The 15,280-nt window shown below is 55.3% G+C and overlaps 1 long non-coding RNA gene across 1 annotated transcript; it reads right to left on the bottom strand.

The window, feature by feature from the left end:
• Positions 1-1,979: 1,979 nt before the first annotated feature.
• On the bottom strand, positions 1,980-7,028 carry LOC103681696. Its single transcript, XR_573320.1, has 2 exons — positions 5,788-7,028; positions 1,980-4,886 (listed from the first exon to the last, which is right to left on the bottom strand). It is a non-coding gene; the product is annotated as an uncharacterized LOC103681696 (long non-coding RNA).
• Between the last annotated feature and the right edge of the window lie 8,252 nt (positions 7,029-15,280).

Raw genomic sequence — 15,280 nt, 5'->3', positions numbered from 1 at the left:
AGAGAAGGAAAGTGAGTTGCCCAAAAAAGCCCAGCAGAGGCAGGCTTTGCACCCAGGGCCATCTGGCTCCAGTGACTTCTGGGCCTCTCCCCACCCCGCCCCTCAGCCAGCTGCCTCTCAACCTCTTGGAAACTCTTGAGAAATGTTGAGCAGACGTGGCGGCGAGGACACTATCTGTCCAGATCAGGCCAGCTCAGCGGGGCAGTCAATAATTAATTCTGAATTTTCCCCATTTATCACAGTGGCAGGAGCTGGAGTGCATGGAATCCTAATTCCAAGCCTCTGTGCCCCTTGGCCTCCTAGAGCCGGACACAGTGGTGACAGCAGCTGGGGCAGGGTCCCTCACTGAGCTTGGAGAGTGAGGGTGTTCCTGGCTCCCCACTCCCTTACACTGGTTTATTAAATGTTGTGCAATCCAGCAGTGACCAGATGAGACCCATCCCAGCCTTCACAGTGCCCACAGGCTACTGGGAAAAATACACACTGAATAAGTAATAATATAAATAATTAATGCTACAAAGGAAAAGAACAGGATGATGTGAGAATGCAAAACCGGGGGGACATGACTTGTTTAGGTCCTCCTCAAGGAAGTGACATCGAACATACAAATCAGAAGATGAAAGGTGAGGATGGGAGAGGGTGCTGCATACAGAGAAACAGCACATGCAAAGGCCCTGAGGCCAGGAAACATTTCTCCCATGTGGGACTCAGCAAGAGGTTGAGTGGGTCTGCAGCTCAGAGCACTAGTGTGAGGTCAGTGGCAAGTCAGGAGCCCTCAGAGCCAGACCTGGAGCCCTCATGGGAAGGCCAGCAGCCTTCAGTGGGCACCAGGGGCCATCAGGGGAAGAAAGAGGCAAGGTTCCCTAATGGTCTGGGGGATGGCAGTGAGGCTGCTTCCACCGCAGGTGAGTCAGATGGCAGGCTGGGCAGTTGACTCTGTGAATTTTGTTTCGTTTCTTCTTACAACTCTTTTCCCCTTGGAGGATTTTTTCAAACCCATTTGAGTGCGGGAATGAGTCAGGATTTCTCTGCCAAAAAATAGCCTGTACCATGAGAGCAGCTCCTGGCCCAGCCACCCGACACCCCTGCTTCCTTGGACAGGTAGGAAAAGTGAGGCCCACAGAAGGACAAGGATCCGCCAAGGTCATGTAGTGGAGGACTGGGGGCCTAGCCCAGGGGAGGGATCGCCGGGATCCCAGGAGCAGCCTCTCATCCTGCAGCATCATGCGTCTTCTGCTGACTCTCCAGCCTCATGAGGGTCAAAGGGGGGGTGTCTTGACCTTTGTGAAAGTTTCCACTTCCTGGGGCCCTCTCCCCCGTCATCGGGGTGCTTTGATGCAGTGAACAACCTGTCTCACTGTCTGTGGGAGCTGGAGCAGGGTCTGTCTTGGTATCTCCAGCAGCCAGCACAGTGCCAGGCACACAGAGGGCACTCAATAAATGCTCAGGGAACAAACAAGCAGAGCCAGAGAATGCCAAGACCCGGCTTGGAGTCACAGAGGGAGAGAGTGAGGCAGAGAAGGACGGACTCAGGGAGTCTGGGCGCTGGTAGTTTCTGGCTGAGCCACAGATGCCCTCTCTGGGAACCACCTGGATCTACCTGCCACCCAGGAACACCCCTCACACCCAGGATTCTGGGAGACCAACCCAAGTGGGCAGCTGAGAGGCGGGAGACGGGACGTGGCCCCTCCCCAGGACGCCTTGGGCCCCAGGAAGAGATGGTGGCTGCCAGGTCTCACTCGAAACTCCTTGCAGCCCAGACTTGCTCCCGGGGCGGAGCCAGGAGCCTGAGAGGCCCCCCGGGGGGTGGGGGGCAGGTTTCCCCTATTTTCACAGCCCAGAGAGGGGAGGAGCCGGTTGGGGTCACCCAGACTGGGAGTCAAGGAGAAAGTTGTTCCTGCGGAGGGCAGAGCCTGCACGTGGAAAGAGGCGCTCACCCGGGCAAGGGAAGACAGGAGACCAAGTTCGGGAGCTTGAACTTGATTTTGTTTTGAAACACTTAATCTTTTATTCATACGCACTTAAAGATGGCCCTTCTATACCTGGTCCCGACCCGGTGATGTGACCCTGGGGCCCCAGGCTCGAGTCATCAGGCAGGGAGGACCAACACACCTTCCAGTTCCCTGCGTCAGGTCTGAGCCGGAGCCTGCAGGACCCAGAGGCCCACAGGGAGCACCGCAGAGCCCACACGGGGTGTGTCATAACCAGGTAGGTGCTGGAACTGAGCCGAGTGGGCAGTGATGCTGCAGCCCCCAAGTGGCCGGGGCTGGACCAAAGAGAGATCTAGTGTAACCAAAGCCCAGAGGGAAGTGGAGGCTCTTCTTGGAGGATCAGAAATGACTGCACGAAGAAGGGGGCATTGCAGCTGGGCTTTGAAGGATGAATAGGAGTTTGCCAAAGAGAGACCATGCAAACTGGCAGTGGCCAGAATTCAAAGAACATGTCGAGGGAGTAGCAGGAGAAAGCAGGATTGGAGGAGTGCAGTCCATCAAGGCCAGAGTTTTCCAGATCCAAGCTTGCGGCAGCCCACCACTTGAAGCCAAAAACCTCCAGGATGATTCGTCTGGGCTCTGCCAAGCCCTGCCCAGCCTGGAGCCTACGCAACGGCCTGACTGCTCTAGCCACTGTCATCTTCCTTCTTGGGTCACAGGCTCTGTCCACTTTGGTTCATGATGACACTCAGTGGGGGACATCACTTTCTACATGTGGCCCTGGGATGTCAGGCCAGACTTGTGCCTCCCTGCATCTCATCTGGGAAATGGGAACACTAGGAGCTACTTTTGTCACGTTTTGCATTCACCTCGGGACTGGGAGGCCTTCTAGGAACCACGTGAAGGAAGAAAAGCAGTAAAAGGAATAAAGGGAAGGCGGAGGAGAAGGGAAGGAAGGGAGGAAGGGAAGTGGGGAGGGAGGGGAGGATGAAGGGAGTGAAATGGAAGGGAGGAGGGGGAAGGAGAGGCTCTGTACTCCTCCTCCATGCAAACACCAATGGACAGGTCCAACATTATAATTTCAGTACACGCCTGGGCTGTCGAGGCTTAAGAAATGGGTGGTAATTTGCATGTAATTTGCATAGTGTTTGTTAAATGTCAAAACGGGCTGAAAAGCTGCCCCCACCCTCAGTCGAGAAGCAGGAAACCCTCCCCTTCTTCATCAAGGACGCTGTACGGGCTGGACCCTTCCATTCAGGGGCTGCTGCGGCAGCAGCCCAGAGAAAGATGACCTTGGATATCCCATCTGTAAAATGGGCCATAATCCTGGCTACCACCATGGGGCAGTTATCAGTCTAGAGTGAGTTAAAGCCCGTGAAGGAAGCCACGCAGACTCCGGCAGGCAGTGGGGGCAGAGGAATGGAGCTGGGTGATCACTAAGAGCCCCCACTTTCCTGCCAGGCCCTAGGGGGCAGGCCCCCAAGCTTGCCCAGCGGCGCCCCAGACACATATCAGGTATGTGTTTGTGGCTAAGTGATGATAGAGCCAAACCAGCTAGGAGCAGGGGTCTAGGCTCTTCCCCCCCTGCAGGCCCCAAGGGTGCCTTGCAAACAGCTGAGGCCTCAGTTTACCCACCACAACAGAGGGAGTGGAGGCCCTGCCCTAAGAGGAGCCCCAAGGAACAGGCACTGGGGTCTCGAGGTACCTGGTCTTGGACTGGGCGCCGGAGGGGTCGCAGGCGCAGGTGAAACCCAGGTCACCCACACCGAACCTCCAGCGCTCGGGCTCGGAAAACGAATGAGCAGCGCCCGGGGCGCCTGGCGCCATCCCCGCGACAGCAAAGGCCAGTGGGAGCGTGGCTCTCCCCGCGGCTGCCATTGACTACCCACCTGTCCACGCTCACGGCCCTGCGGCCAACACCACTCTTAATTAAAACATTATTTCTTCCCAGGCTTCCGCGCCTCTGCCCTGCGTCACGCCAGCACCTGGACCGCGAACACTGCCCTCGAGGGAGTGCGCCAGCCCCACGCCTCCCCCAACCCCCACAGGGTCTGTGCAGAGGTCCTGACAGCACGCAGCGCGGGTCAGAGGTCCAACCGGAGCCCGGCGTTCTACCCAGTAGGTCTCGTCCCCAGAATTCCCACATCACGCTGCCTGCAATGCCCCCATGATCACCGCCTGTGCCTCATGGCTCTACGGATACGGGTCCCCCAGCCCCGCCCACTTACCCAGGGCCCTTCAGACCCAACCAGGAGACCCCGTGTAGGGGACAAGGCAGAGGGATTTAGGGGATGAGGACACCGCCAAGGGAGTGGGCACAGGCGCACCATGGGGAAGTGTTTGGGGCCGGAGGCATGCACTTGGGATGCTGGAGAGCTGGGGGAGGGCTGGGGTCCTCCAGTCTCCACCTGTCTTCATTGGAGATTTCATCAGTAATTGGCTGCACCTGCCGCCCAGCCAAGGCTGTTCACAGTAGAGGGGGCTCGTGGGGGCCCCAAAGAGGACAAAGTGCTCATTGGCTGGTGAGGAGGGAATCCCAGAAGACTTCGTGGAGGAGGCTGGAATCCCAGGTGAGTTGAAGTGGCAGAGAGGAGTGTAGAAGGTGCTTCAGGCAGGGGGCACAGCTTGGGCACAGGTGTGACCCAGAGAATGTACAAGGTAGGAGGGATGATGTCCCCAAGCTCCTCTCCTCTCCCCTCTGCGCCTCTCTTCGTGTCATATCCCCGGCTGCACACGGGAGCCTTCCAAGATGGCACGTTGGTTCCCACTGCAGACTGGGCACTCGAGGCCCCAAAGTGGGAGAGCCGTGGCCTCAGGGTCACACAGGCTCCCCCGCTGCTGGCTCGGCCGGAGCAGCGACATGCTCGGGGCTCCGTCGGGTGCATCCGAGGCCTCAGGCAGCCGCTGGTCAGGAGGTCAGGCCAGTACTTCACTGAACACCCCAGGAGCCCAGAACTTGCAACGGCAGCAAAGAGGGAATAAAACAGTTTCAAGCCAGGCCCGGGGAAGGGTGAAACACCAGCTTTTCTTTTTCCCTTTCCCTAACATCCCTGACTTGGACAGTGACACAGGCAGCCGTCCCTTCCTTCCCGCTGGCCCTGCCCCCACCGCCCCTACCCGCGGCGCGAGCTTGGCTGTTTGGAGCCACCTGGTGACCGTCTCAGGAATTGCAGGCAAAGATGCAACTCAACCAAACCGGCCAAGCAAAGCCCAGTCTTTTCTGTGTAAGAAGTGGGTAATAGGGGGGCGCCTGGGTGGCTCAGTCCTTGGGCGTCTCTGCCTTCGGCTCAGGTCGTGATCCCGGCGTTCTGGGATCGAGCCCGGCATGGGGCTCCCTGCTCGGCAGGAAGCCTGCTTCTCCCTCTCCCACTCCCAGTTGCTTGTGTTCCCTCTCTCGCTGCCTCCCTCTGTCATATAAATAAAGAAAATCTTAAAAAAAAAAAAAAAAGTGCGTAACAGAGACCAGAGAGGGAGTGATTTGCCCAAGGTCACACAGCAAGTCAGGGCAACATCATTCCTGTCAGTTAGAGGCAACAAAAGTTAGTCTAAACGTAAGTGAGAAGGTAAGGCCCACGTCCTTACCCAAGGGGCAAAAATCATGATGGTGTGGAGAGGGGTGACAGTTGACAGCGGTGAGTCCCTTCTCCTGTCTGGGCCTCAGCTTCCACATCTGTGGTCTCTACAATCTGTAAGGTCCCTTCTGCATTAGCAGTACTAGAGACTTGAGGGGCGGCTGGCTGGCTCAGTCGGTAGAGCATGTGACTCTTGATCTTGGGGCTGTGAGTTCAAGCCCCACGTGGGGTGTAGATTACTTAAAAATAAAAAAATCTAAAAAAAAAAAGTTCTAGAGACTTACCCAGCGTGAAGTCAGGGCTCCTGGGAGGCGCCTCTGGAAGGTGCCCCCAACCCCAGCCTGCTCCTTCAGCCAGCTCCTCCAGTCCCCTGGGTCATAGCTCCATGTCCTCCAACTACCTGAAGGACGGGGACAGAAAGACACAGGTTGCAGGCCAAATGCAGCCCTCCCCTTGGCACGCAAGGCCTGATCCGCTCAGTGCCGGGCCACTGCATCTTCCGGAACCTGCCCAGGACTCACTTCCAGCCTTGAGACCCTCCCCCACTTCCAGGCACTGCTAGAGCTCCAGGAAAGTGTTCTGAGCAGCCCCTCCTCACCTCCAGGAACAATACATTGAACAAATATTTACTGAGGACCTACTATGTGCCAGGCACTGAACTGGGAAGACAGCAGTGAGGAGGAGGACAAAAATGCCCGCATATATGGTTTACAGTCTAGGGGAGGAGATGAGGTGAAAAAATTAATGAAAAATGAAGAAGTCAGCTCCTGATAAGTGCTGGGGAGAAAGATAAAGCAGGGGTGGGGCGCGTTAGCAGGATGCAATGTTAAAGAGGGTGGTCAGGGAAGATTACACTGTAATATTATCTGAACAAAGGCCCAACAGAGCTGAGGGAGGGAGGAAGCAAGGTGGAAACCATTCCAGGCAGATGGAACAGCCAGTGCAAAGGCCCTGAGGCAGAACTCTGCCTAAAGAGCTGCAAGAACAGCAAGTTGGCCCTAGTTCAGCCTCTGCCATCACTTACTTGGAACTCTGCCCTGGTCCCCAGGCTTCTGCCCTCCACCCGCCACAGTCTGTCCTCCACAGTGGCCACCAGAGGGCGCCTGTGAGCTCCTGAGTCCTGTCCTGCCTTTCTCTGCCCACAGCCCTCCAGGGCTCCCACCTCCCTCAGGGTAAAAGCCCAAGTCTTCATCATGGGCCCCCAAGGCCCCGCACTACCCGCCCTGTCCCCTCCCCGCCCTCCTCTCTTTCCTCTTTCCCCCTCACTCAGTCTGCTTCAGTCACACATGCCTCCTCACTGCTCTTCTAACACATCAGGCCTGGTCCTGCCCCAGGGCCTTTGCGCAGACTGTGCCCTCTGCCCAGACCATTCTCCCCCCACATATCCACTTGGTTCCCTCCCTCACCTACATTAGGAATTTACTCAAACTGTCACCTCATCAGTGAAGCTGTTGCTACAACCCTGTTTAAAATAATAACTCTCAGGGCGCCTAGGTGGCATAGTCCGTTGAGTGTCAGACTCTTGGTTTTGGCTCTGGTCGTGATCTCAGGGTTGTGGGATCGAGCCCCATGCAGGGCTCTGCGATCAGCATGGAATATGCTTGGGACTCTCTCTCCCTCTCCCTCTGCTCTCCCCATCCCCTGCTTTCTCTCTCTCAAATAAATGAATAAAGCTTAAAAAAAAAAAAAAACAACTCTCGAGGCGCCTGGGTGGCTGAGTCGGTTAAGCATCTGCTTTCGGCTCAGGTCATGAACCCAGGGTCCTGGACTAGAGCCCATGTCAGCCTCTCTGCTCAGTGGGGTGCCTGCTTCCCTCTCTCCCTCTGACCCTGCCCCCTGCTCTGTTCTCGCTGGCTCTCTCTCTCTCTCTCAAATGAATAAATAAATATATCTTAAAAAAACAAAATAATGACAACTCTCACCCCTCCACTCCCAAATCATCCCACCCAGAGACCTTCCTTCCAGAGGGCCTGGGGAGGCAGCTCTCCTACCCCACCTCAAGCCTCCAGGACCAGCATCTGAGGCTCCCGCTCTCAAAACATCACCCCAGGCTTGGCAGATTAAAACCTGAAGGCCAAACCCAGCGAGCGTGACCCCCATAAACTCTAGGGTTACACATCCTGGCTCAGGTCCTTCCCCTGGCCGCCGGTACCACCTCACTGTCCAGCTCACCACGTGTGGCCTGCAGCATTTCCCTGGGCTGCCCCAGGCCTCTCCATGTGCTCTCTGCAGCAGACACCTCCTTGGGCAGAGAGATGCCGCTCATGCGTCACCTTGGCCAGGGGACCTCTTTGGAAACCCCACATGGCCAGGTCAGAGGGTGGGGAACGAGCATCAGGACAGGACTGGTGAGGGAGACAGAAGGGAGGAGAAGGCAGAGAGACTCAGAGAGCCGCACAGAGAGAAGCAGCAGAGACAGTCATGGACAGAGATACAGAGACAGGAACAATGACCGGAAATGAAATAAACAGGGCCAGCACCACTGAGAGAGGAAGGGACTGAGACAGAGGAACAGTAAGAAAGACAGGGCAGGTCAGAGAGAGGGGGCAGAGCAAAAGAAAAGGAATCGGGGGTACCCAGCCGCCCCAGGCCTCTCACTGCCTGTCTCCAGTCTCCTCCCATCTGGTTCCCAGAATAGCCGGAGCTCAGGCCCTGTGGAGGCCCGTAGTCCACCTTCCTGTCCCCATCCCACCCCATTCCGCCGCGCCCTCCTGCATCCCCCCGCCCCCGGCCCTGCCCCCCTCCCCACCCTGGAACCCGCCCCGGACCCCCGCCGGGCCCTCCCGCCTCCCCCCAGCCCTGCCCCACTCCCCATCCCGGACCCCAGCCGGGCCCCACTCCCCACCCCACCCCCCCCCGACCCCACCCCGGACCCCAGCCGGGCCCTCCCGCCTCCTCCAAGGGGCCGCTGCCCCTAACCCTTCCCGCCTCCCCCGCCCCGCTCTGCCCCCCTCCGCACCCGGGACCCCGCCCGCCCCTCCCCCCCAGGACCCCCGGCCCGCCCGTGCCCGTGCCCCGCCACCTGGGGTCGCTGACGAGCAGCAGCACGGAGCCGTCCTGCAGGCGCACGTCGCGCACCGTCTGGTGGTCGTCCAGCCGCCGCGCGTTGTAGTAGAAGGTGCGCTTCCAGGAGCACACGCCCTGGCCCACGAGCTGCGCGCGCAGGTCGCTGAGCGTGTCCCGCGGCCGCACGGTGAGCGGCAGCAGCAGCGCCTCGTCCGCCAGGTGCACCTTGATGTGGTAGCGCTTCCAGCGCGACAGGCCCCGCCGCAGCCCCTCCATGGCGCCCGCGCGGCGCCCCGGCCCCGGCCCGGACCCCGCGCCCGCCCGCCCGCCCGACGTGCACGCCCTCGCGTGTCGCCCGCCCGCCTGGGCGCCCGGCAAGCAGGCGGAGCCCGAGGCGGGACGCAGGCGTGCTGGCCGGGCCCCGGGCTGCGGCCGAGACGTGGCGGTGCCTCCCGCGCGCCGGGCGGACGGACGCGCCCGGGGGACCTGCGGCCGAAAGGCACAGAAAGGAGACGCGCAATGGAGATAAATATGTACGGACACGGTGCCTCGGATCGCGGGAAGGGCCAGGGAGGGAAAGGAGGAAGAGAAGAGATTGGCGGGCTATTTTAGACCGAGATGAGGGTCAAGGGAGGTCTCTCTCAGGAGGTGGCGTTTGGATTGAGTCGTGAAGGACCAGGAGTGCCTCGGCTGTGAAGAGGGTCCTGGTTGAGAGTACTGCAGGCGGAGCCGGGAACCGCCAGTGCAAAGGCCCTGGGGCAGGACCCCGCCAGGCCTGTTGGGGGAAGGCGGGGAGGAGGCCCTGTGGCTGGAACGGAGGGAGGGAGGGAGGGAGAGAGAGAGAGGGAGAAGGGAGGGCGGCGAGGTTAAAAGGGCAGGTTGGAGCGGGGAGGAGGACTTGGGCTTTTACCCCAAGGGATGTGGGAGCCCTGGAAGGCTATGGTCAGAGGAGGGAAGTGACCCACGTTTGTATTTGTTATTCATTTATTCCCTTATTTCCTTCAAGACACATTCAGCAAGCACCTACTGTGTGTCTGGGCTGGCTTGGGCTGGGCAGTGCTGCTCACCAGAAAGATCCCAACTTAGGGCCCCTCCCTCAAAGGTTTTCTAGTTGGGGAGATGGGGACAGATAGCAGGACACAGACACTCCCAGCCCTATGTGGTCAAGGCTTAAGTAGGAGATCCCAGGCTGAGAAAGGCCAGTAGGTGGGGATGGCTTCCCAGATGGGTGGGCATTGGGGCTTGGTCTCTGGCTGATGAGTGGGAGTTCAACACTCCCAGGAAGGAGGCCCAACTATTAGTTCAGTGTGTGCCTAGTAGGGAAAATCAGGAGTCAAGACTTAAAGCCACTAGCAGCCACAGGAGGCTGTGAGCAGGGCATCACCCAGCCCCAATTCCTTGCTTGTCTTCTTCCACCCTTGCAATCCCTTTCTCAGGCCCAGCTAGTCTCTACAGTCACGCTTACCCAAGCACCCTCTTCCCAGAAGCCTTCTCTGATTGCTGCCTGTCCCTACCCACTGACATACCTGCCAGGACAGGACTGACCAGTTCTGGGTATCCAGGATTCTGGCTTGACCTCAATGACTCTATGTCTGGACTTAGAAGCCAGTTTCACTGGGCCCACTGGGAAGTCCTTTAGCAGTGGCCGGGAGGGTGGGAGGAGGGAGGGAGGGAGGGAGGCTGAGTCCAGAACAAGACAGAGAGTGGACTCCAATCCTGACCCTGACCCTGACCCTTGAAAGTTCCTGAGGAAGGAACCTACCCTCCCTTGTCCTCGAGGTCCCCATCCATTTAGTGGGATTGTTATGAGGATACACTGCTGCCGGTGAAGCATCTAGAATGTTCCTGAAGCGTAGTCTCTCACTAATTGGCTCTGCTGAGAGAATAGTCACAGAGAAGTGCAATTTGACTCCTCAAAGAAAAGCAGATAAAAACAAAAATAGCAAAACAGAAAAGGCGCCTGCTAAGCGACAGATGGTGTTCCGGGTGTTCGAGTAAAAAAAATAATAATAAAAGCTTCCCTTAATTCTCACATGACGCTATTATCTCCCATTTTACAGATGAGTAAACTGAGGCATAGAGAGGATAAGTGACTTCCCTAAGGATACGCCGTGAAAAATGGCAGAGCCAGAACCCTAGCCAGACACTAGCCACCCACCTCCAGCAATCATGCTGATGTCCCTCATACAATCATCAGACTTCAGATGCAGATTGTAAAGGTGACTAAAAGCCAGGCGCCTGGGTGGCTCAGTCAGTTAAACATCGGACTCATGATTTCAGCTCAGGTCATGATCTCAGGGTGGTGAGATTATGCCCCGCGTCAGGCTCCGTGCTGGACGTGGAGAGTCTCTCTTTCCCTCACCCCCTGCCCCTATCCCCCACCCCTGCTGGCACGCTCTCTCAAAAAACCAGAAAGTGACTAAAAGCAAAATAAATTTCAGATGGGTCCCCACCCCCTAACAATGGTTTCCAAAAAAAAAAAAGAGAGAGAGAGAGAGAAAGAGAGAAACTATAAAATGACTAGAAGAGAACATGGGAGTTCAAAATAGCAATCCCAGAGCGTTGAAGCATGACATTAAGCCCTAAAGCCTTTAATTAAAAGATTAGTAATTAACTGCATACAAATATAAAATTCCTGCATACACACACACACACACACACACACACACACACACGAGGGTCAATAGACAAAGTTAGGAAAACTTTTCCAAGACATGCTAGACAAAACGCCGATTTCCTAAATATGTAAAAAGCTTCCAGAGATCAATAAGGACCAACAACCCAATAGAAAACGCAGCAAAAGACATATAGTTCTTGAACAGGAAATACAAATGTCTTCTAAGCACATGAAAGGAACTTACTCTCACTCCTAGTAAACGAGCTATAAAAGAAAAACTACCAAGAAACACCCTTTTTTAAAACTAAATCTATCAGGTTGTTTGAGATGAAAAAGGATAATTCACCATGTTGCTGGGGCCTATTTTGGGAAAAGGGCAATCTCACACATCGGGGTTCAGAGTGTGAAATGGCATCATCTTTCTGATAACAGCTATTGAAATGATAAGCTGGCTGTATCCCTTCTGGGAATCTGTCCATGCGCCCAAGGATAGATGATAGCACAAATGCTGAGCCATTTACACGTAATCCACAGCAAAGTATGAGGCTGAGCTCATTGCACAAAGGAGGGAAACTAAGGCCCAGAGAGGGCAAGTGGCATAATGAGGGCCCAAGCTGGTGTGCACTCTTTCCAGGGCCGGTGGACAGGCTGGCTCTACCTGCAGAACCAGGTCACCATGGCCGCAGCCACCCCCCCTCCCCTCAGCAGGCTAAGTCAGGCCTCATGCATCACAGTCACTGGTGTCTCTAACAGGTCAGACCAAGGCCCGGGGATGCCGGGCTTTAGCATAGGGAGGCCGAGCCAGCCACGCTGAGCCCACTGAGTGCTGGGTGCCAGTTCTAATTAATTCTGACTTTCTCATTAAGCCGTTAGGAAAGCCAGGTGGCTGCGGGCGGTAGCCCTCTGCCTGGGCCACTGGATTAGAGGGATCATGGTTTCTGCCTCAAGACACTATATTATCTGTCACGGGCAATTATGGAAGACCCAGGCAGACGGTGACAAGCTCAGAGTCCCTGAGCTCCGGGACCTGGGAGGCTCGGAGTCGTGGGATCGCCAAAATCATGGACTCCCAGAATCTCGGAATGCCTGGCACTCACTCTAGACCCTCAGGATATATCCCCCTGAACATTCTAGAATCAAAGAGCCAGGGCTTAGAAAAGAAATCAGCACACATCACTTCTGGCTGTCTTAGGAGAAAAGGCGCGTTGGGAAGCTTCTGAGGGAATTCAGAGAAGGAGCAGGAAGTGGGAAGGGTGGGTGGTCAGAGGCAGAGGGAGCACGAATGGGAGTGGCCTGCATCCCACCAATACAGGGAGTGGGAAGACAGGGCGAGTGTGAGCCAACTTGTCCCTACCGCACACGGCGGGTCCACTGAACTTGGCATCACAAAATCTGGAATCACAGATGCTCTTGTGATGCAGAAGAGATTTCTTACCTACTTTTGTCCCCTTGGATCAGAGGTCTCTAAGCCGCAGCCGTGGGCACTCTGTGGATGGGACATGAGTTCTCTACAATCCCTACCAGGTCCAATTCAGTCCTTGACTCCTCAAGGCTGAGTCTGTTCTCGCTGGACCCGTCATAGTACTTACTTTTGTATTCTCATTTTATGACCAAGAAAGTGAGTCGCTGGGACAGCTGCTGTTTGCCAAGGTCCCCCCAAGGGAGAAACTGGGGAAAACAAATGGACGGTACCTCCCTGCTTTACCTGTCGCCAGTTCTATGAGATGGGTACTGTTGTTATCCCATTTCTCAGATGAGAACGCTGGTGCTCGGAGAGGGAAATCACTTCCCCAAAGCCACACCAGAAGGCAGGGGCAGAGCCCCTGGAACATGGCAGGAGTGAACTAATGGGAGGGCTCAGGTGTCTCTCTACCTGCGGGTAAGCAAAAAGGAAAATATGGTGGAGGGGTGGGACTGGCTTTGAGAAGGGCATGGAAAAAAGGAATTTGGATTTTCTTCTAAAGGCAGTGGGGAGCCATGGGAGGGTTTGAAGCAAGGGAGTGGCATGATCTATTTTATGCATTAGAAAAGTCCCTGAGTGCTGAGTCTATCTCAGAAGATGGATACACGGATCCTTAGCTAAGAAAGGCTTTGCCTCAGGAGTGCTCTCTTCATAGCTACTACTTCTTGGACCTCTGTCCCCATCCAGTGAAATTTCATAAGGAATTCATTGCTAAGATATCTGGCAAATGAGGGCTCATGGTGGTCCCTGTTGGTAAATTGGGTTATTCTAGTCTATCTTTATTGAAAACAGGAGTTATTTGCCACCAACATGTTCAAAAGTGGCATCCTTCATATGGAAAGAGTTGTTAGAAATAAATAAGAATAGAGAGATACATGCATAGAACATGGATGCTATTTTGGATACACAGAAGACGTCAGTGGGAAATTATAAAAGAAAGGTTCACATGCAAAAGTGTTTAACCACCCTAGAATTCCCCCATTCTTATATTTGAGAAAGATATCTGATATCTGAAAATATTAGATTTTTTGAGGATACAAGGCAATGGGTACTCATGTCCATTGCTAGTATAAATTAGTACCATCTTTCTGGAAGGCAGATGGTTAAGTGTATTGAAAGCTTTTGATGGATAATAAGCAATTATAATAACTTACCTTTGTTGAGCAAACAAATCAACTTCACTTATTATGTTTTCCCCACTTGAGCAGAAGCTCCCCTAGGGCAGGGATTCTCATGTGTTTTGTTCACTGCTAAGTCTCTGGTGACAGGAACAGGAGCTGGCTCAGATTTCTATACCCAGCATGATCTAGTCTACTCATTTTCCTGAAGTTTGAGAACCACTGAGCTAGACTAGACCAAAAGGGACGTTTTGGTGCAGGCATACCTGGACATCCAACTTATTCAGGTCTTTAAGACAAGCATCGAATCCCTAGCAATGTGAGGAGGATTCTCAGGGGCTCCCACTGACCCAAACTTTAATGGATGTGCTTGTAATTCTAAGGATTAAGTGAGATGATTTCTGACACTTACTAGTCCTTAGGCTGTGCCAGGCAGTGTTCAAAGAGCTTTACAAAACTGAGCTCAATCACTTAATAGCGAAACTAAGAGTTAGGTGCTAACGTTAGGCCCATTTCACAGATGAGGAAACTGAGTCCCCAGCATGAAAGCAGTATCCTGACTAGGGCCTGGCACATCGTAAGTACTTAGGTTTAGTGGAACCTAAATCTTACTCAGTGAGTGTGTGAGCATCAGTTCTTGTCTCTGCAGAAACTGTTTCCTCTAGCGTCCTCCGGAACACAGTGGTCCCTCCCACGGAGCACCAGCAAATGCTTCCTGTTTCAATTCTTAAATTCCTTGAGTGACTCAGAGCAGAGCTGCCAGGGAAGGTGAACAGAGGTGGTCATGGCATGTTTCTGGGGGTGTGGAGACACACGACATATAGTCGCCCCTTCTCCCCAGACAGACACAGGGACACATATGAATACACCCCCTCACTCAAGACAAACACAGAGACACCACAGCCCTGGGACACACACACAGTCTGGATCCCAGCCCCAGCTCCAGCCCCCACCTCTGTCCCTTCACCCTGGGGCCTAGGGCCTCCCACTAAAGCCTCCCCCCCGGGGCACGGCAGCCCCTCAGCTCGACATCTTTGCGGGTCTGAGGTCTCTCTGGGTCCATGTGTGCCTTTGTCTCTGCGTCTGTGTCTCTTTCTAACTCTCTGTGTCTCAGCCTCTGTCTCCCTTCTCTAGAAGTCTCCGTCTCTCTCTGCAGCTCTCTCTTCTGTGTCTCTCTGCCTCTTTCTTCCCCACTCTTTCTCCCCCAGGCCTCCCCCTACCGCTGGAGCCCGAGACCTCTTCCACAGAGAAGCCCAAGTGTGTCCCATGATCCCTCCCTGCTCACCCCTCTTATCAGCAGTGTCGCCTGTGCCCTGTCCCCCGATAGCATCTTGGCATTTCCTGCCAGCATGACTCAGTCTGGATGGGGCATGATGACCAACCTTGTCAGCTTTGCCAGCCTACATTCTGGTCTTTGGGGAGGGGACCCCACGCCAGGAGGCCACACAGGGTCCTCCTGCTGCGCCTTTGTCCAGGCAGAGCCTGGTGCATGAGCTCGCCTTGGCTCACCCTTTTCCAGGTCTGGCTGATGTGGGAAGTGCTGGTTGCATGTGGCGGGGGGGGGGGGGGGGGGG

The sequence above is a fragment of the Ursus maritimus genome, unplaced genomic scaffold (genome assembly GCF_017311325.1).
Source record: "Ursus maritimus isolate PB19 unplaced genomic scaffold, ASM1731132v1 scaffold_14, whole genome shotgun sequence".
In the NCBI taxonomy this organism is placed as follows: Eukaryota; Metazoa; Chordata; class Mammalia; order Carnivora; family Ursidae; genus Ursus; species Ursus maritimus.
This window is presented reverse-complemented; position numbering and strand designations above follow the sequence as displayed.